This window comes from Crinia signifera, chromosome 8 (assembly GCF_055691185.1).
Source record: "Crinia signifera chromosome 8, ASM5569118v1, whole genome shotgun sequence".
NCBI classification, from domain to species: Eukaryota; Metazoa; Chordata; class Amphibia; order Anura; family Myobatrachidae; genus Crinia; species Crinia signifera.
Window position 1 is genome coordinate 50,802,996 of NC_139224.1, and position 23,686 is coordinate 50,826,681.

The 23,686-nt window shown below is 42.9% G+C and overlaps 1 protein-coding gene across 4 annotated transcripts in view; it reads right to left on the reverse strand.

Moving 5' to 3' along the window:
- CACNG2 (calcium voltage-gated channel auxiliary subunit gamma 2) overlaps nucleotides 1-23,686 on the reverse strand; it is a 123,477-nt gene that overhangs the window by 72,960 nt on the left and 26,831 nt on the right. The gene's annotated exons all lie outside the window — the stretch shown is intronic.

The following is a 23,686-nucleotide window of genomic DNA, read 5'->3' on the forward strand; positions in this document are numbered from 1 at the left end:
AATCTAATAGGGTGTACACATGGTATGATTTAACCAATTTTCCATTTGATTTTGCTTATACAGGCAAAATCAAATCAAATCCAGCAGGTTTCAGCCGTATTTGATGCTGTTTCGATTCCGATGCGCGTTCCTATATAGTCTATATTGAACAGAAAAATAGACTCTGCAATAGACTATGTACAGATATAGTAAAGATCTGTACTATATCTGTACTATATCTATAATATAGATATAGTGTAGATCTGTACTATATAGTCAAAATGTAAGGTAGTTGTGTCGTTTCACGGCGCCAGTTTACGCCGTCAGCGTAGGGTACCTGTCAGAATCAGTGTACTGTTCTTGCGCCCAGCGTAGTTAGCGTAGTCAGTCAGAAGTAGCGTAGCGTCCCTGGCTGCCTTACTTGTGTAGTTTTGCGGTGGCAGCGCAAGCTGCGTTATCAGCGTAGGCTGGTAACTACCGGGCTGTTGGCGGGAACAGCATCTCTGTCCTTGGCATACCTGTTAAGCGTAGTCAGCGCCTCTCTCACACCAGCAGTGCCGGCATGATCCCCTCTCTTTGTCGGAGATGGGATCACGCTGGCGCCGGCGGAGAGGCGCTCCATCTGTTTGACACATAGGAGCATCTCAGACACTCCATTAATGATACGCTCCTGCGTCTATTGTTGAGATCTATGCTATGGCAGGTGTGAATGTGTTCCTGAAACACCCCCACTATCCACGTCAGCCCGAAGCGTGGCGAGGGGACGCGTTACGTGTCCTCCCGACCTTTTCATACCCACACTATCCACGTCGGCGTGGAGTTGATTTTATATAGTGTGAAGAGCGCAGAGAGCCACCGAGCCAGAAGCGTGGCGAGTGCATGCGGACTACATCTAAGGTCATCCGCGTCCCCTCGCAGGGATCGCTGCATTCGCCACGCTACACAAGTAAAGCAGCCGTTGGGCTACGCTTATAACGTACCTTAGCCTGCCGCAGGCAGCCGTTGGGCTACGCTATTAGAGTAGCTTCAAACGTAGTACCAAATGTAATGCTTTTTGCATGCCTTGCAATTCGATCCTGATTGATCGAAATGGGATCTATTCGCAAGGCAATCTGAGACCACTACAGAACATTATAATTATTATGATTATAACCCTGGATACTATTTTTAGTTAAAAAAATTGTCTAACCCATTTTTTTTATATTTCAATTGAATTTGCCATCACAACCATCTCTGGTAGAGTATTCCATATCTTAACTGCCCTTAATGTGAAGAAACCCTACCCTGGGTGAGAAACTTCTTCTCGACTAACCTTAGGGGGTGACCATGTGTCCTGTGTACAATCCTGCTGGAAAACGTTAAACAGAACACCAGCTAGTTCGCTGTATTGACCCTTTATATATTTGTATATTTTAATCATATCAAGACGTCTCTTCTCCAATGTAAACATACCTAACCTGGCTAGCCTTTCCTCATAGCCAAATTACTCTAAACCCTTAATCAATTTTGTTGCCCTTCTCTGGATGTTTTCAAGTTCCAATATGTCCTTTCTATGGAGTGGTGACCAGAACTGTACACTGTATTGTAGATGAGGCCATACCAATAATTTAATATGGCAAAATGACACTGTCTTCCCTAGCCTCTATGCCCCTTTCTATGCATGCTAATACCTCCTTTGCCTTTGCTGCTGCTTACTGACAGTCCTGCACCTGCATAATTGGCTATCTTTGTGGGCATTTGAATCAGTGTGTACTGCTGAATCAGTCCCACTGGGATTTCGGGGCAGGGGAAGAGGCATGTTGGAGAGAAGGCGCAAGAGAACCAGTTGGCAGAATGTTCTTATATTGCCTCAAGGGAGGAAAGGTATTCATTGAGATCAGATTATATTACATGAGGTCCCTGTTGTGTCTGGTATTTTACAGTCAAATTATCATACCTCCTAGATCCCTAAAATAGCTCCTAGTTGTGGAGATGCCACAATATACCAGATATGCAAATACTTGACAGAAACATGTAGAAGCGAATCAGCTGCGCAGGTGTCCACAATTCAATTCAGCTACACCACTGCTGTGCGGAGTTTGTATATTCTCCCCGTACTTGCGTGGGTTTCCTCCGGGTGCTCCGGTTTCCTCCCACAATCCAAAAATATACTGGTAGGTTAATTGGCTCCCAACAAAATTAATCATAGAGTGTCTGTGTGTGTGTGTGTGTGTATATGTATAGGGACAGGGACTGATGGGATTGTTCAACTATACTCTGTAAAGCACTGCAGAATATGTATGCGCTATATAAGAAACTGTTAATAAATAAATAAATAATTATAATTTTCTTCAATTTAGTTTGCAGTCTGCTAGCACGTGCTACCATGTTACTTTTACAGTAGAAACCATGAGTCTGCTGATCTCTGTCCTCTACTCAGCATCACTGCATTAGCTATGACGTTACAGTATCACCTTACTGGAAACGTTCTGTAAGGGACCGATTCAGACAGGGCTCCTCGGCATCCACATCGCATGCTCAGAAATAGATGCAGATCTTTTTCTGTATTCAAAGTTGGTTGCTTCTGTATTGCCGCACTTAAACTATGTAGCGGATTGTGAAAGCAGATGTCATTACTATCTGTGCGCCTGTCCACCACCCTTATCCTTGGTGCAAGAGGTCCTATCAAGCCTGATGTTTTGTATATACTCACCTCTGTGTGGCCAACAATACCATCTGCACACACACAGGATATTTTTTATTGAATGCCCTTAGCTCAGTTTTGCCATTTGAGATTTCCACAGCGCCCTGCTATGGAAAGTCGTCCACCCCCAGGGAAAAACACTTAGAAATCACTCAGTGTATAAGCACTGAGCGATTTTCAGCCCAGCAATTTTCCCCATCATCGCTGTGCATACATGCTGGGCAAAAAACGCCCAGTATTATGTATGCACTTTGACACTAATTTATTCGTAAATGTGCAATTGATACAAATCATGGGGTTTGTCCAGAAACACTAAATCTGTCCCTAAATATGCAGCAAGAATACATCAAACCCAAAATGAATTACAGAATTCAACCAAATACGAATCAAGATATGCTGCATGGCGTGCTGAGCTGTGAATATTCACACCTGGTGATCGTTACACATATTATGGACAAGCACAAGCACACTATTGGTGGGCACATGAATCGTCTCTGCTATACAGCCATATGTAAAAATCTTGGCAAAGCTGAACGTGGCTACATCTGTATTCAGATCTTTTAGTATTTCCTGGTAAGATTTGTGGTGTAGGCCATACACCATTTTAGTTGATCTGCTCTCTAATATATTTATATTCTCCTGGAGACATGGCCTCCAGAACTGACACAGTTCTAGATGACCTGTACAGTGGTATTGTTACTTATTGACACACGGGGCGAATTCAGGGCAGTTTTGAAGTGATCTTGCTGGATCCCTTAGAAAATGCCTCTACATTGGTCCGTGTGTTGGTCAAGGCCAGTGTTCTCACCGGAGAACACTGGTTCTGACAGATCGTTCCACACACAGCATTGACATCGCTGTATGATGAGCGATCTTGCTGAGCAATCCTTCTTACCGTGTCTAGGCCCCTTTACTTTTGTTCAGATGCGGATTCCTTCTTTACTGACGCAACCAAGAATCTAAGTTGCCTCTCTTATTGCTTTGTTACATTGCTTACCTGCTTTTTAAGTCACTTTGTTCAAACAGTGACTCCTAGATCCCTACAAAAAATAGATTTCAAACCAAAATATCATGCGCTAATCAGCAGCCTTAGTCGCAGATTCCAAAGAAAGAAGAACCACTTCACATGCACATACAGTACCACCAAGATATTGGACAGGCCTTCTAGCCGACCGGTTTTGATACTGTGCAGTATCTTTTTCAAGGCATCTTGCCTTGAAAAAGATACTGCACAGTATCGAGACCGGTCGGCTAGAAGGCAGAGGAGGATCCCGGGGACCAACACCATATACCATATATACTCGAGTATAAGTCGACCCGAATATAAGCCGAGGCACCTAATTTTACAACAAAAAAACTGGGAAAACGTATTGACTCAAGTGGGACCCTCACTCGAGTATAAGCCGAGGGGGGCTTTTTCAGCATAAAAAATGTTCTGAAAAAGTAGGCTTATACTCGAGTATATATGGTACCTGCATCCAGGGACGCCTGTTATGGTTACATCTTTTATGTCTATTTTGTCTGCATTTGCGTGTGGACAAATATTTATGGTGAGAGTCCGCTGTTTCTGTACTCTGCTGATGAAGTTCTTTTAATTCATTTTAATAATTAAATACATTCTGCACTATGATGTTTTTCTCATCCTTTTGAGCCACTTCGTTTTATGGTCAAAGAGGATTGGTGACAATTCTAGTCCCTCAAACAAGCGCTTTTGTCTACTCATCTGGTAGACGAATACTATTGGTACGAGTCAAACGTCATTACGTATATTTTCACTGTTTAAATTATGTTATACAGTGTTGCACTATTGTGTATTTTTCTTTTCTTTTCTGGGGCCATTTCTCCAGGATCATATTAAAAAGAATAACATCCAGCATCCTGAGAACTATCCAACATCTTGGTGGTACTCCTAGATCCCTGTTGTCCTCAGTAGTTTCCCTTATAGTGCTGTTAATATTATATTTAGCCTTTGGGTTTTTTTTGAGACCCAACTGCATAATTTAGCATTTTTTGACATTTATTTACAGTTGCCACATGCTTGACCATTCCTTTAGTAAATCTAGAACTTCACTTCTTTCTTTCACCCCTCCTGGTGTGTTTACCCTGTTGATTACTTTTATGTCATCTGAAAAAAAAGGCATATTTTACCTTGATACGATTTGCGATGTTCCTAACAAAAATATTAAAAAGCACGGGCCCTAGTACAGATCCGTGGGGTACTCCACTGGTAACATTCCCATCCCGTGAATGCAGTCCATCTACTACCATTCTATGTTTCCTATCCTGCAGCCAAGATATTATCCATTAAGCCATCTAAGAATCCAAACTTAGCTTTTGAATTTATTTATCAGTCTACGATGTTGATCTTTGCCTAAACCCTCACTAAAGTCTAGATATGCTACATATGTTATCCATCTCTGTCAAGGGACCAACTGAGGGGTACTACATTTACTAACATGGGATTCTATTGTAGATGGGATGTTGCTATGGGCTCCTAATCAGAGTCTATTCTATTAGCTTCTAAAAGGTGTTACTTTCTATTCAATCCTGATTCGATCCTGATCAAATCAGGATCGAATCGCACAGTGCCTTATATACATTCGATTTAGACTATATGGTGCAGATCTGTAGTATATAGTCTTGCCTGCACAGTCTATTTTTCTATTTGATTTTGATGCCGCGGGGCCGCATATAGGCCGCATTGAAATGAAACACATTTAGTTTTTATCCGATTTTGCTTATACATGTTGAGTACTCCTTATCCAAATATCCCTTATCCATAGTTTCCAGAATGTAATATATATATATATATATATATATATATATATATATATATATATACAACAATGCTTTCTCACTTGTAAGTGGGAAAGAAAGCACTCTCCACAAAGATTCTTTGTGGAGAGTGCTTTCTTTCCCACTTACAAGTGAGAAAGCATTGTTGTATTTACATGGACACAGGTGTACCTGTGTTCCATTAAGGCACCCCACCCCATGCATTTAGTTGAAGGTTTGAGTGCAGGCTTTGTGTATATATATATATATATATACAGGATCAAAGAAAAGGCTGGCACTCCGGGGTCTTTAGAAAACGTGCTGTATTAAGTGGCAAAAAGCGACCAACGTTTCAGGGGTAGTCCCCCTTTGTCAAGGAGCGTGGTGATAACCACCACGCACCTTGACAAAGGGGGACTACCCCCGAAACGTTGGTCGCTTTTTGCCACTTAATACAGCATGTTTTCTAAAGACCCCGGAGTGCCAGCCTTTTCTTTGATCCTGTATACTGACGTATAGACAGGCACCAGGGCAGCTGAACCGCAGCGGTGAGTGCCGGGCCGCATCCATCTATATATATATATATATATATATTATTATTATTTTTTTTATTTGCTAAAAGCACTACTCGGGCATCTGTAACTGGCACTACTGAGGATATGTTTGTAGAAAACAATGGAGGAGGGGAAAGGGGTGGTGCGAGGGGGAGGGATAAGGAGTGTATCCGCACTGATATTTATAAGGTAAGTGTAATGAGAGGAGGTGATGAGTGATCTGTAAGAAACTGACTTGAGTCCTGTTATAGGAAACAGTAGGTCCCAGAGCACTCGGACAGTTTATGTCTTGTGGTGCCTCTGTATGGGACAGTCAGTGGTGCACCCCAGAGTAACAATTGTAATGAAACAATGCCAAGGGAGGAGGAGAAGAAAAGAAAACTCTGGGTGGGGGCACCCTTATGTTACAGATCAAGGTATGTTACATTTAATTAAAATATATCCTTTATTAGGTATGCTTTAAAAAGAATAATTGGTTCCTGTACCATGAATTTTTTTTATAAAAAAGCGCAGCAAAAATATGAATGATAGTGATGTGGAGACTGACACTGGTCCAGGTCAGGGTATCAAAAATCCTCATTAATCCCCTAATTAACACCAGGTTGTGGTCTGTTGTGTTGGGGTGAATAGTTAAATCATAGGATTTTTCTGGACCAGTTCTGTCTTCCAGTGCGGCAGGGATTGCAGCAGTATGCCGTGCAGCAGTGTGACCAAGCGTAGCGAAACGTACGTCAGAGGACTCGCCGGGACACGTGGTGCACACACGTGACCGGCTCACTCCAGGCAGGGACACCAGCAGGAAGCAGCGAGCGCATACATACAGTACTTTCACTCAGCAGCAGACCTCATTCCGGCTTCCCATTACCATACCGGTGGGGTCTCCCAGGTAACCACTGGTTTCGACCAGTGGACACTTTTCATTTTTTCATTTTTTCTTTTTTTCATTACTCTGCTGTACCTCACTGTTATTATTACTATCACGCTGACTTACATGTTCACATATTGCTGTACATTATCTAACACTGCTGCACAGCATACTGCTGCAATCCCTGCCGCGCTGGAAGACAGAACTGGTCCAGAAAAAACCTATGATTTAACTATTCGCCCCAACACAACAGACCACAACCTGGTGTTAATTAGGGGATTAATGAGGATTTCTGATACCCTGACCTGGACCAGTGTCAGTCTCCACATCACTATCATTCATATTTTTGCTGCGCTTTTTTATAAAAATTATTAACCAATTATTATTTTTAAAGCATACCTAATAAAGGATATATTTTAATTAAATGTAACATACCTTGATCTGTAACATAAGGGTGCCCCCACCCAGAGTTTTCTTTTCTTCTCCTCCTCCCTTGGCATTGTTTCACTACTGAGGATATGACATGTAATTGGCACTAAATACAGTATGTGCAAGAAAATTCAGTGTCTGGGATAGGACACAAACTTTGTTTCACACAAAATATATTTCTGTGTATTCCATGTGTTTTTGATGTGTTTCTACAACATAAATGATACCTAATTGAAATATAAAAATATTCCGAAATACAAAATAATCCGTTATCCAAAATTCTTCTGGTCCAGAGCATTTTGGAAAAGGGATACTCAACCTGTATAAACAAAATCGAATAGAAAATTAGAATAAATCGTACCACATAAGTAAATTTACCCCTAAGAGTGCAAAATTTGGGAAGTACAGTAGTAGCCAGTATGGCTAATGCCATCTTTGGATGCTTCACGTTCTAAAGCTCGGTAAATCTATGATGACTGTACTGTACATTTAAAAAAGGAGATGTCTGCTGCAGGCCGGTAATCCTGAATATCCCTAATATTTGCTGGATATACCCCGACAACAGCTGTCATTGGAGGATATGCCGCAAATATTATTTAGTGAATAAGCCCCTCAGTGAACATCAGTGAGGATTGACGCAGCCAAACGCGGGTCCTGATATCCTTGTGATGCTGCAGTGCCGGTGAGCAGCGCTCACAGTAAATCACATCACACAGCTAAATGAAAGATGAGATTCTATATTTTTAGGCCTCTCCTGTTTAATTTTCACATGCAAATTATGGTTCAGATTTTGTTTAGGATTCAGCTGAGTCTTTCATAAAAAGGATTTATTATCCGCCCAAATCCTAAAATATAGATTTGGTGAATCCCTAGTCTACAGCATATCTGAATTAATGAGGAACGCTGCTGTTTTTATTTAATTTATATACGGAGAACTTATAATATTTCAAACATCTTTATGTAAATGTAAGAAGGAATAATAATGCTGCAGTTAACCAATCTTAATGGAAGTACGGAAAATAATGTACTATCTCGTCCTAAATTCCTAAGGATGAATCTTTATTTCACACCTTTAAACAGAAATGACTCCTAATGGCATGGAGATGAAACATGACCATGCTCTGCAATATCCTAACTCAAACTGGCAAACTATTATAAACCATTATTTGTATAGCGCACACATATTCCACAGCGCTTTACTGAGAAAATATGTCCATTCATATCAACCCCTGCCCCAGTGGAGCTTACAATCTATGTCCCCTACCACATGTACACGCACACACAGACATGCTAGGGTTAATATATGGTGGGAGCCAATTCACCTACCGGAATTTTTTTGTATTGTGGGAGGAAACCGGAGTGCCCCCAGGAAAGCTATTCAAGCAAGGGGAGACTATACAAACGCCACACAGAGCCATGTTGGGAATCAAACCCCTGACCTCAGTGCTAGCACCACAATACACGACCTACAGTATGAAGACTTCAACAACTGTAAACAACTGTAAATAATTATTTACTGTAATCAAATAGAGCATTTTAGGAAGCATGAATTATACCCCCGAACGTTACCTGCTGGCAGTGGCACAGAGAGGGGGGTGCGGGTACTTTTTACCGAGGTCCGGGTCACAATTACTGTAGCTTCTGTTTGTCCACATATTTTATGATTTGCAGCCATAACCATTGACCAAAAAATAATTGGAATTGGTCCTTGTCCACCAATCCAAGGCACCCCTACAAGTGTCCTGAGGCACCCCAGGGTTCCACGGCACTCAGTATGGGAACCTGTTGTTTACCAACTTGTAAACAGTTTCTGATACACACATCATTAGCAATGAAGACGTGCAATATATAGAAAATAACTCCTATATTAGAAAAAGAAAGTACCAATCATCTAATCATCTTGTCCTCATTATAAACCAAAATGTGATACATTATACAGAGTATAGCTTTTATGTGGACCAATAACTAATACATGTGACGTGATAATCTTGCACAATTCATTATTTCCTTATAGGACATTTCTACCAAGTCTATATATAATAGCATCATTTTGTCAATCCTACTGTATATGGAGCATTGAAGTTTGAATTGACATCACCGTGCCAGGGACATCTGTAATGCCAGCATACCTCTATGGCAGTGTCCTCTGGACAGACAAGGTAGAGTTTTTGGTTTTATAATGGTGAAATCTCATTCCAACAGTCAAGCGATGGAAGGGTGAAAATACGAGGTTGTTTGCAGCCACACGACCTGGATCTACAATCATTTAATCCACAACAAACTCTTCTTCACACAAGATTATTCTAGTGGAAAATGTGAAACCATCTCTCTCAAAGTAAGTATGTCCAAACTATGGCCCTCCAACTGTTGTGAAACTACAAGTCCCATTATGCCTTGCCACAGTTTTGCCACAGGAATGAGAAAACTATGGAGGGCTACAGTTTGGACATGCCTGCCCTAAGCCCACCAGCAGATCCATTATTACATGAGTGAAAAAAGTTAAGGTTCAGGTCAGAGTCCAGACCTCCACCACATTAGGATGCTGCAAGTGGACCTTCAGCAGTAGATGCAGAAGTGGAATTTCTACAAGGCAACCTAGGCGTCCAACTAGGGACCAGCAGGTCCAAAGGGGCCCCATAAAAATATCCTTCCATTAAAAACATTCAAAGAGGAGTTTTGAGCCTTACTCAGATTTGTACACAATGCCAAGACTGTAATCAGTAGCAAAAATACATCTACATACCTCTGGGTAGATATATGAATCCATCTAAAGAGGACAAGTGGATAAGTTGCCCATAGCAACCAAGCATTTATCAAGTACATTCTACAGCATGATAGTTAGAGGTTGATTAATTGCTATGGAAAATAAAATGTCCTATCATCTGATTTCTACATCAGGTGAACAGAGGAAAAACATATCTACAATAAAACACAAGGATAATTATTGGCAAGGAAAATGTAGGCTTAGGGGGAGCCAAACATCAGTCAATGTCCAGTAACTCAAGGCCAAATGCCAGCCCATCACTAGCAACCCACCATATGCAAACTCACCTATTAATGGCTACTTACAAAGAGGTGGGAGACCTCCCAACTAGGAAATCACTATAATAAATGAATCACTCTGTCACAAAACTCCACCCTTTCACTGTAACAGGAGGACTACATAATTCAGACCATAAAAAGTAGAAACCTGTTCAAATTTTAACCCTTGCTCCCAAATATATTCTGTCATAGTTCAATTCCAGCGAGTATATAAAATGCCTTCATTCTTCCTTCTCTACCTGTACCTTTTAGAAGATTTGACACATCTACCCGCTAAGGCAGCCATTAATGAACATATGCCCTCACACATCAATGAACTTCAGATCCGATCACATGGCTGAAATTCGAATGACCGTGATCAGTGATCAGGTGTGAAACGGGCACTAAGTTATAGTGTAAGACAAAGTTCCTCAAATATTCTAGGAAAGGCTGACAAATGTACACAGAAAAGATTACGTCCAAGTTGTTGCTAGTGAAGATGGTGCTACAATCTACTCATGGGATGTACTTACTATTCTACACAATGCTTATTCATGTTGGCTTATTTTTTTATTGAGAAAATAATGACAGAATAAAATATTTTATCTGCCACATGAGATAAGAGTTATCAAATTTTAGCGCTTATGAGAGCTAGGTGATGTTTAGTTATATTCCAATAATATAAGAGAGTTTTACTTATTTTTAACTAGGGATGTGCACCGGCCACTTTTCGGGTTTTGGGTTCTGATTACCTTGAGGTTTTGGGTTCTAATGGGTTTTGTCAAAACACCTCCTAAGTGTTTTGTGTTTGGATTTTTGGGGTTTTGGGTTCTGATTTTTTTGTTAAAAAAGCATAAAAACTGCTAAATTTTTTTTTTGCTCCTACGCTATATTAACCTCAATAACATTCATTTCCAGTCTATTCTGAACACCTCACACCTCACAATATTGTTTTTAGGGCAAAAGGTTGCACCGAGGTAGCTGGATAACTATGCTAATATATAATTAAATTCATTAAATATTAATAATATAGCAGCCTAGTAGGTAGAGAAACTAAACTACTAGGCAGGTAGGCAGTAGCACTGCCAGTGGCCACCACAAAAGGTAGTTACACACCACCAGTAGCTTTATGCAGTGCACCAGCAGAATTTATAATAATTAATTTCATTATATTAGGTACTGCTTGGCAGTGGCACTCAGTGGCACACGTCAGTGCACCAGCAGCATGGAATTATTTTTTACAGTCACACGAAGCACAGGTATTATTTTTTAATGAAATTATAGCAGCCTAGTATGTACTAGGTAGGTACACTTAGGCAGTAGCATTGCCAGTGGCAACAGTGGACTGAGTGAATAATACTGGCAGATTCAGTGCAGGCAGCACCAGTGGACTATATATATAATATAATTAATTATTAATATAATTTATAATATTACAGCACAGCACACCAGAGGTAGACCGCACAAAGGAGACAGTAGTACTACAAGTACACAGTTAGACTGTCCTCCTTGCTAGGGTGATCTCACTCTAAGCAGAGAGGAGAACAGAGTACACAGCAGCACTGAGAGACAGCCCCAGCGAATAAAAAATATTGCGTTCAAGGTCAAGCTCAAGTTTAAGCCCCAGCAGCAGCACCAACACACCCTCTCCCAACCCACTACTAGACTGGAGTGAAGATGGCGGGAACAGCAGCCGCAATTTAAAGCCTCGCGAAATCCGGCGCCGGGAGATGACGTTCTGACCACGCATGCGGACCCGAGTCAGGCGGGAATCTCCGAGCGCTGCTTGGAACCGGGCTCGGAATGATGACGTCCGTGGGGGCTCGGATCTCTGGAATCCGAGTCTGCACATCTCTATTTTTAACATAGCTATGAAATATATAGATAAAAAATACTAATATATATATATATATATATATATATATATATATATATATATATATATATATAGTTGAAGGAAGAGACTGGCACTCAGAGGTCTTTGTAAAAGCGTGTATTCACAACAAGTGAAAAAACATCCAACGTTTCGGGGCTGCGCCCCTTTGTCAAGGTGTGTGGTTATCATACACACACCTTGACAAAGGGGCGCACCCCCTACACGTTGGATGTTTTTTCACTTGTTGTGAATACACGCTTTTACAAAGACCTCTGAGTGCCAGTCTCTTCCTTCAACTAACCATTCCATTGGATGGGCACCGGGGCAGATGTCATATTAGAGTGAGTGCCGGAACGCATTGCTACATATATATATATACACACACAGATGGAGCCCCTGTCATCCTTGGCCGGGGCTCGCCAGAGCCTCCCCTCTGGCGAGCGCTGGCGAAAAGGGGCTACATTGAACTGGGACGCGCGTGCTTCTCACACGCATGCGCATCCCAGTCTCTTGACGGCGGCGCTGCGGGTCCCTGCCCGTCTCCGTTTCAGGGAGACGGGCAGGGTTAGGGGGGTCGGGGCAGCGAGGGGGACTGGCGGCGTCAGCCGCAGAAGAGGCGGTGGCGAACCGGGGCAAGCTCCGTTGCCATGGGGCGCGCAAGCATCTTGTGCGCATGCGCCCCCTGACGGGAGCCGGCCGTTGGCGATACTTTCGCCAGCCCCTGCAATGAAGAGGCCAGCTCCATCTGTATATATATATATATATATATATATATATATATATATATATATTATATACCAGGGGCAGATTGGCCATAGACTTCACTGGAAAGATTCCCTTTAGGCCCTGCCAGAGGCAGAACTTGTGAGTGATTGGCCGAGGTACAAAAATATAATTTGTACCCCCCTCCTCCATTCCAACCCAAGATGCTGGATCACAGAGATGCTGTGCAAATACTCATCTAAAGCGCCCATCTATATCTATTGTGATTTAAGTGGTGGTGGGAGACCATCCATATCTATTGTGATATGTGGTTGAAGGGACAGGAGTGGGTGCTATCTGGGGTTGTAACAATTTCTGGGGTGTTTATGGGATCCCCTGGGGGACAGGTTAGGATATTTGTGATAGTGTGATTGTTGTAATGCGTTGTTTGTCTGCTTGATGGAGGGTTTGGTGTCTTAGCTTGGGGAGGGGCAGTATTATTTGAAATGTGGAGGTTTGTGGTTTGTCACAGCAGCTTAAAGGTCTGGGGGCCACCAGACTGCCAACTGCTTCTGAACAGGTGCAGCAATGAATTAATCCCAAGTATTTCGGTGTTGGTTTTGCCTAAATTTAATTTGGCACCGCCCCCATGAGACCACTTTTACAGATTTTTTTCCGTATAGGAGTCGGTGACCCTTAGGCTGTGGGTCCCACCTGGGGTTTCCCCTGTGCCCCTCTGGGCTAGTTCGACCCTGAGTATGCAGCTTATCAATTCACTAAGAACCAAAGGTCTTAATATAATGGCGGTGTAACTGTTGGCTGGTTAGCTGTGTAATACAGTATTGCTTTAGCCTGTCTGTATGACAGGTGCAGTGTAAGGCAAATTGGCAGAAAATAAAGGTACATAACGGCATCAATATATTTTGCTGAAAATTTATAGACAAAGTTAAAATAAATTTGTCTTTAATTAAAAAAATGTTTGCCACCCAATAGACTATAGTAAAGTAATTGGTGGTCAGCTACTGAGTCACATGAGAATAATTATACGTCTCTCATTCTTTTTAAGTTGCCATTACACCCAATACATTGTATCAGCTGCAATATTAAACCTGGCCTAATAAACATTGTTTAATTTCAGCTGCTTGTTACTTAGAGAGTTGCTTATTTTCATTATTATAATTACCATTTTAATTAAACTAAATGGATATCCTGCACAATATCCTGATTTACCGCTGCTTGTTAATCACCTAAAAAATGGGTCAGCATAACCTGCAAGAGAGAGGAGGCGGAATGTACTAAGCGGAAAAATGCGGTAAAACACCCGTTTTTGGGGAATTTTATTGCATTTTCAAATCTACTAATACGCAGCCGCAGCATCTACACAGGGCAGGGTATCGCCACCTTTGGCCGCCACCCCTCGTCACAGACACCTACCCCGCTCCCCGTCCTCCATCAAACTCCACTTTCCCGTAGCATATGTCACAGCCGGATGTCCTTCCGGCTGCAGGGGAGAGGAGGAGGTGCCGGGGACAGCCGTGCTGAGCCGGGGATGCGATGGAGACCACAACACATCACATGTATCGCTCGGGGCCTTTGTCACCGCACTGCGATGCTAGCCTCATATGTTAATACATATGCGCTAGCATAGCTGCGGCGCCGTGGTGAAGGGCGGCAATGTATTTTAATACATCCCACCCAGGGTCTGATGCAGAGGTGAACCCAATACATTCACAACTGCGTGATTGGATGAAGTGGATATGCGAAAATATGCTAATGACTCTGCAGATGGGATTTATAAAGAGACAGCCACTGACAGCGTCTCTGATCCGCCAATTCCATACAAAGACATGTCTTTTGCCAGAACAGTGGACCTCTAAGCAACCCTATTAGACACAATGGAATGGTCACGATACACCTGCATTTTTGTAGCCACTCCCCGTTACCTCCCACAAATGCTCACTTCCTGTCACCCACTTCACAAACATATCAACACTACATCCGCCATCACTAATTGATCCCTGTATCTGCACGTTGCAATAAATGGCTTAACATCGCGTCCAACATGGAATCAGTCCCAGAGAACTTTGACACCCTTTTTAAACACAGACAGGACACTCTGTAAAGTTTGCACCACATCTAAGGTCTAGACAGGAAGCCATTTTGAATCAAGAAGATGAAAAAGCAGAAGACACTATCCTCTCAACGGGAAATGGATGAGCTTTGAGAGACATTTTCTGTCACAAAGTATGATGTTTCCACACAACTAGTCAGCAAGTTTGCTTCAGAGCGAAGTGTAGTATCAGTAGAAGCTACATGTACACCTTGCTCGCCAAGTTTAAGAATCATCATACGACAATAACTGTCAGCAAAAAAGAAAACGAATGACCGATCCCCTACAGCTTAGATTGAGATGCAAAAATATTAACCTCATGGGCAGGAATGTAGCCAGAACTTTGTGGGCCCCATAGCAACATTTTGAAGGAGCTCCCCTGTCCCAATGCTTCTAGAGAGAAAGTAGTTGTTCATTTTATACCCCATGATAGTGCCCTAATTCATTTTCTGATTCATAGTAGTGTCTTATTTAATGTTATTTACTTATTTTATCAACCATAGTAGGGCCCTAGTTAATATTATGGGGTACATTTACTAAGATGGGAGTTCTATTGAAGATGGGATGTTGCCCATAACAACTAATCAATGTGGATCGCTAATCAGAGAATTTGCAATCCAGTCGATTATCGAATGACTGCATGTGTGCAATGTCCCCGATGGTCAGGCATGGCCGTAATCAGCAAATACATATCGGTATGCTTAGAAGTCACCGAGTTGTTCACAGGAATCCAACATTTAGGGGTGGAAACATGCTGTTTTCAGGGTGTGTTTGAAAGACACAGGTGTGACCAGACATATTTTGGGAGGGTCTCTGACATCAGCAATGACCATTCACAGCCTAATCCAGCAGATTAGTGGAAGTCAAGACTGGCGCAGATGGAAAAAAATCTATTTGATGGTTTGGTTTTTGGAAATGAATATGAAAATGGTTGCTATTTGCAATGCTTTCGCAATTTTGCAAGAGGTGGTTTTTCCCTCTGGGTGAGATGTACTAAGGTAAAAATGTGGTAAAACCCCCTGCATTTTCGCCGACCAAGGTATAGAGACTTTGGGGGGGGGGAAGGGGGGGCGATACCCTATAAAAGCCTACTGGTTTCTTATTGCTGCCCGTTGGAACCCGCTGATGCCAACCCCCCTCCCCCTGGACCCGGAAGGTAAACTCCTCCTCCCCCTAGCAACGCAGCTGGACATCCTTCTAGTTGCAGAGGGAGGAGGAGATGGGGACAGCTGCCTTCCATGGGGGGGAGGAGGAGGTGCCCAGGGAGGTGAAGGAGAACCCCTGCACACCACATCACAGGTATCGTGGGGGCCTCCTTCACCACATTGTAATCACATATGTCAGTACATATATGATAGCATCGCTGCGCTAGTGTGGCGAGGGGTGGCGATGAATTTTAATACATCCCGCCCTCTATCTGGCTAGTGGCTTTCTGCTCGCAGTCCAGTGCAAATTATCTAATTATCGTATGTTGAATTAGACCCAATGATTGTTGTCCAGGTTTTTTACTTTGCATACTAAACTATGTTGCCGTCCCTGCAAAAACGTACATACCCATCAATGGGGCATTTAACACATTTCAAGTCCGGTATCATACCTCTCAACATGACCCATGCCAGGAGGGACAAAATGCTCTGCTTCTGGACTTTCCACTTAATGTATGATTGCCATCACCTGTTTTTGAACAGGTTAACTCAGTGGTTCCCAAACTGTGTGCCTAGGCACCCTGGGGTGCCTCAGGACTCTTGCAGGGGTGCCTTCGGTTGGTGGACCAAGATCAATTCATATTATTTATGGCCAATGTACCAGGCAAAACCAGTGCTGGTGGCAGCCAGTCATAATATATGTGGACAAACAGAAGCAAATCCTGTCCCTCACCAGATAACTGTGACATATAAACACAATGCACTTAATTTTATATTTTTTTTTTCTGAATTTCTGGATAAGAAGCATTTGGCCTAGGGGTGCCTTGAAAATATTTTGATGCTCTAGGGTGCCGTGATTCAAAAAAGTTTGGGAACCAGTGGGTTAACTAATAAGAAAGGTGCTTCACCACAGGTGATGGTCATCCTAAATTTATTGGAAAGTCCAGAAGCAGAGCATTGTGTCCCTCCTGGAGAGGGTCATGTTGGGAGGTATGCGGTATAAATCTTTGGAAATGTATTCAAATTTGGTTGCATGATACACAAATTGCTACAGACGTGAGAGATGATTTAAGCAATCTTTTAGCATAAAATGATACAGAAATGCCAAAGTCACAAGACAGGAAGGATTTAAGGCACGCACAAGGGGTTCATTTTTTCATCATAAGAATGCAGAACAAAAGAGACTAGATCTGGAGTCTAAATTTGCTAGGGCAGAGAATGATTATATACTTCACCAATCACAATCAGCTTGTCCTGATTGGATGCAGCTAAGGAAAGAATATTCCCTAATTATTAATGATAAAATGTAAAGAGCTTTATTTTACAGAACGGAAAAAAAATACATCATATCTGGCTATGGTGCAGGACAATGAGATTGAGTCCGCTCGTTTTACTATTTTGTCAATAGATAAATCATACATAAAATAATCGATTATTCCACCCTGTAAACATGAATTCTAGAGAATCTTTGAGGTGAATTTACTAAGATGGGTGTTCTATTGAAGATGGGATGTTGTCTTCAAAAAATAAAACACCCATATTAGTAAATTTACTCCTTTGGGGGTAAATTTCAGAGCCGGCCTTAGGCATAGGCAAACTAGGCAATTGCCTAGGGCATTTGGAATGCCTAGGGGCATCAGCAGCTTCTGCTGATTAAAATGATATGCAGCATGCCTATATTTTGTGCGTGAATGAGGCTGTCTCTGCATATGAAATAGTGTAATCATGGAAATCACTGTAACATAGCATTCCAGTATGCAGGTACAGCCACAGTCGCACACAGAATATAGGCATGCTGCATATCATTTTAATCATCGGAAGCTCCTTGTGTATCCTGGTCACATAACAATGCAAGGAATTTTCAGCAAAAAATGCACCAAACGTTAGCAGAACTGGCCAGGAGCTGCATGGCCTATTGAGGCAAGATGTATGAGGAAACATCTGTATCCAAGCAGAGGCAGAGGTCACAGTGAGCAGAGGCAGAGGTCACAGTGTTATCGGCTGTGCGAGTGCTGTCTGCAGGTGGGTAGGTTGTGCAATAGTGTTCGGCATATGTGTAAGGGGCATTATGTGTGTCATGTATAAATGCATTAATAATGTGCGACATATGTGTAACAGGCATTATGTGTGTCATGTGTATAAGGGCATTAATAATGTGCAACATATGTGTAAGGGGCATTATGTGTGTCATTATGTGTATGAAGGGCATTAATAAAGGTTGGCATAATGTGTAAGGGGCATTATGGTTATAAGGACATTAATAATGTGTGTCATGTGTAAGGGGCATTACTGTGTGGGGTACTATTGGGTGGCCATGCCCCTTCCCAGCAAGAATACACCCCTGTTTGGGCTGCACACTGAATGTGTGCACTGTTTCTATTTAAAATATTGCGGGTAGGAGCACCAAAATGATGACTGCTATGATGAGGGTTGATGGTGCTGGGAAAGGGGAGCAGGGTCAGAGGTGGAACTAGTGGCGTTGCTAAGGGGTACCAGCCAAAATCTTGCCTAGGGCATCATTTAGGCTAGGGCCGGCTCTGGTAAATTTACTATGATGGGAGTTCTACTGAAAATGCGAATTTGCGCCCATGCAATCAGGTTTGAATGACCCCCTTTGCGTCTGGAACAAACCCTGTTGCCATGCAAGGGAAGCAAATACAATATTATATTTTGTCTGTGCAGGGTAAACACTGGCTACTTTTGCATGTAGCACACACCACAACCACCGACCATGGAATGATTTCTCCTGCTTTCGCGAATATAATTCAGTGTAAACTGACATTTATTTGCATGCGGCCGGCCGAAGACAGGGCAGGCAGCTGACGTCCTCTAGCGTCAGCCGCCCCCGCCTGGCCGCGTACCCGTGGGAACGCCCAGCGTTTTCATTGGGACACCCATAAAACACTGGGTCCCCAAACCATTGGGACGGGGCCAAACTTGCATTATTGCAAGAGAACTAGATTCACCCTCATTTGGCAGTTTATGGTAGGTTGCAGTATAAATGTGATATGTTAAGAAAGTGTAAAAGTGGCAGGAGAGTCAGATGTTTTTGTGTGTGGTGGCTGTATATTGTAGGTTGTGGCACAGATTGGGTACATGTACTATAGCAGTGCAGGTGGGTTTCTGCATTCTGGGCCTGATTCAGACCAGCATGCTAGGCTGTGTATATTTTGCACGGTTTTCTCCGATTTGGGGACGGGCGCTGGTGTCATGTGGGGTCCGCCCAGCTTTTCTTATATGCTAATTAATATAAGAAAGCCCCGGGGAGTGACAATGTCACCAAAGGCATTTACATGTGCAAACCCCCACCATCTGAGACGGGGCCGAATTTGCAGCTCAACGAGCAGGTCTGGATCGGACCTCTGTTTAATTACAGTACTGTATGTTGTTAGTTGTAGCTTTGAGTATTATGTAGCGTAGGTCTGTTGTTTAGTTGTTATTGGGATGGGAAGTGTGATGTAAAGTTCAGAGATGTAACTCTGGGAGGCAGGGAGCTGCCGCCGGGCTCTTGCTACCAAGGGGGCACCTCTCCTCCCCTGTTTTAATCAGTTAATTGAAAGCTGTCAATATCGCTTCTGTAGCAGAACAATAGACGTCACACTCATTATTCTAAACATAAGTTTTGCAAGTATCACACCCTGTATTAGAACCCATGACCTGTCTTACTGGAGACAGACACCTTACTGATTGAGCTATTTGGGGGGGCACCAATATTTATCTTGCCTCCCGGCAAATGGGACGAACTTACGCCACTGATAAAGTTACTGTATGTATGAGTGTCAGTGCTGTATCCTGGCAGATTATTATGGGTAGCAATAGTAGGGCAGTAGTGTACTGGGTACATTTAAAGTCTCACCTCTTATTAAGCTAAATGTTTAGCTTGTTCCTACAGTACTGCTCAGTATATGTGCCCTCTGCTATCCATCAACCTTGGTGCATCTTCCTGGGAAATTCAGAAAAATGTATTACATGAAGTGAATTGGGTTTATATGTCAGTTATGTGGTGAGGGACAGGATTAGCTTCTGTCTGTCCACATATGTTACAATTGTAAGCTACAAGCACTGGTTTTGCCTTTTAAATTCACCATAAATCATTTTAATTGGTCCTGGACCCCCAACCCAGGGCACCCCTGGAAGCGCTCCAAGGCACCCCAGGGTGGCTAGGCACACAATTTGGGAACCACTGATTTATGTGGCTGCTTTATACTATTGCAGCTTGTAAATGACCTTTAGAGATCCGGTAGCTTAGCAGGCAAGGCTGAAAGATGTGTATGGTCACCTTTACACACAATGGGCACAGCTATTTTGATGCTAAACCAACATTCATTTGAATTCATTCTATGCACTTCAAAACATTTGCTGGACCTGATTTGGAGTTTTGCGCAGGAGAGGGGATTCTGGGGCTGCACAAGTGGAAAATGGTCCTCGTGTTGTTGCCCGTAATCCCTGTCTTCCACTGCCTGATTGACAGGGTGGGCAAGGGTGGAGGTAGGGCTGCATTCCTGAAAACACGGGAGGGGAAAGAACGACTTCCTGCCCTTACAGCCCCCCGCTTAGTTGGCCAGTTATGCAAGTTAATGCTTACTCAGCTGGCCAACTACATGGAACCATTGGTCACAATGTTGGATCCTAGATTGAGATGTCACAGGGCTGGGACTGCAGTTACATACAAGAGGTGTCCCTTCTACTGTGGTGTCTCCTGCATGCCCCCTCAGACCTGAGTCTCAGTCAGGTCTGTATTAGGCCGTTTGACAGATCCCCAAGAGTACTAGAAGACCCTTGCAGTAGCAAAAGATGATATTCAGGGAAGAATCATGAATGGCTGACACCTGTCATCTTTTACCATCAATGACCCAAAGCACTTTAACAATTCAGGATTGAAAGGTAATGATTTATCAGATGATCTGACACCATTCATACATCATACATCACATTATAACCTAGAAGAGCTGCAATACAGGTTCATCTATTGGTGTGTACACAGGTCCCATCCTAGCGGCCGTCGATATTGATGGCTGCCAGGCTCAGCGTGGTGTTGGCATCGGCTGGCAGGGAGGGAGGGACGACATTGAGAAGCATGGCCCTTCTTTCGATCAGGCAGAAATAGACTTGCCTGCATAGTCTATTTCTGCTTTCGAACAAAATGCCGCGGTGCCACACATCAGGATCGAAATCATCCTAAATGACTGTGTGTATTTATATATATATATATATACATTGAAACATAGAAAAATAGAATTTGACGGCAGATAAGAACCATTTGGCCCATCTAGTCTGCCCCTTATTTATCCTTAAGGTAATCTCAACCCCTTTTAATCCTTATTTCTTTGTATGGATACCTGAAGATGGGCAGTTGCCCTAAACACCGTTGATTAAACACAGCACTTTATTATTGATGTGGAGTCCCAGAGTGACGCTCATTAGCCTGTTCAATTTTATATATATATATATATATATATATATATATATATATATATATATATATGTATACTGTATACTGTATATATCTAAAACTACATATTCCTTGGTCCAATTTCCATGAGGTTATGTGATTCTGATCAGTGCTGACTGATGATGGAGTCTCACACAGAAAATGAACAGCTGCTGTGTGTTCTGTCCTCTTACAGAGTGCAGGTGTGCACGTAGGGGACAGCAAAGGACGCAGGAGACAATTACACAAGAGAAAGGTGCACTATGTGGCATCGTTTTATATAGATAACGAATTAGCACTTTGAAAATGGAAGTGAGAAAAGGTAAATTAGAGGTAGACTACTAAATGATCCAAATGCATTGAGGCTTTACATAACCAGTGTAGCAATGCTCCATGTATGTGAAATGTTCCATTTTCACATGCATAAATATGACCAAGCCTCATAAATATAACAGTTTTATCTAATGCTACCCGTAGAGGTAAGTCCCAGCTCACCATGAGAGCCACATGCCAGTGAGGGCTCTGGTGCACATGGCATCTGATATCTGGTATTTATAGATGAGAGGTGTTGCTAATGGTTTAATGATTTGAAAGCACTTGGGACATCAGACACCTCCAGGCACTGTCTTCTCTGAGGGTAAGGATTACCAGGGTATAAAAGGTATATGTAAACAAAAAAACAGGGGCGACACTATAAGGATTTATAAACCGATAGCTTGTATTAGAAAAATATGTCACAACCCCTCACCGACATGTCAGGCCCTATTGCCAAGGTGTACTTGTCCAACATGGGTTCAGAATGGCTCGCACTGCAGTGTAAGCTGGGTAGATGCGCCCTAGAACCCGTTTACAGCATTGGAAGATCTGACGCTAAGAGATGATCTCATCTCCAAGTACCTTCTCAGGTGCGGTGATGTCTCCAGTAATCTGAAAGGGGTCTCAACCGGGTCACACCCGGGATGTACCTGTGTACAAAATACCAGGTGTGACCCGGTATTGTGGTATGAAAGGGGTATAAATAAACCCCTTTACATTATGGGGGTTATTCTGGTTGATACGTTCAACCAGAACCCTCCCTGCAAATGATGGTACGGTGGCCCACCATTCGCATGGTGGGTACGTACGCATGGCATGCGAATGGATGATTTACATATACATCCATTCACATGCCAGTGGGAACCTCCCTTATCTTTTGATGGTCGCTGACCATCAAAAGATGTGCACACGCATATATAAAGCGACTCTCAGGTCACTTTTTGTATGCGTGTACGTGCTCACTGAAATGGGCAGGCAGCTGACATCTGGTGATGTCAACTGCCTGCCCCTGGTGCCCACGTCACTGGGCAATTACCATGGGAATGCCCAGCATTCCCATGGGTGAGTACCCCTTCCCACCCCACCCCCACCCACCGGCCACAAGGTTAGGTGCGTGCATCCAGCGAACAGTTTGTTCGCGGTGGCCGCAAACACCCAGCGTCTGCACATGCACAGATGCTAAACATCACCCCCATACAAACGCATATGCACTAACGAACAGACCTGAATAAGGTCCCATATGTGTTATAGGTGCATCATGGAAGCCGCTCCTCTTGTGTCAGCTATTTCCATTTCCAATTAGACTGTAAGCTCTCTGAGCAGGACCTTGCACGTCCATGTTTTATACATGTTGTCTGTTCCCCGCTATCTAGAACTATGGTGCACTTGTTATAATGGATTCGGTATGAAATCCCAACTATCAAAATCCCGACAGGGTCAAAATCCCGAATGGGTCATAATACCGACAAGGACAAAATCCCGACATTTAAAATCCTGACAAGGTCAAAATACCGACATATAGAATGTACAGGTGAAACAGTCAGCATGACTTTTGGTCAACAGGTCGCGAGATCGACATGGGTTTTTTCACAGTTTTTTTACCCGAATGATGACACAGTCGACATGGACACAGTTGGAAGTGAACCGCAGCCCCTCGCATCACTCACTTCGTTCGCAATGCTTCGGGCACGTTGCCTCACTGCGCTCGGCACACTATTTTATTCTCCCACCACGCCCTAGTGGATGGTAGTGCATGAAATACCGCCTGTCGGCACATGTGGGGTCAAAAAACAGTGAAAAA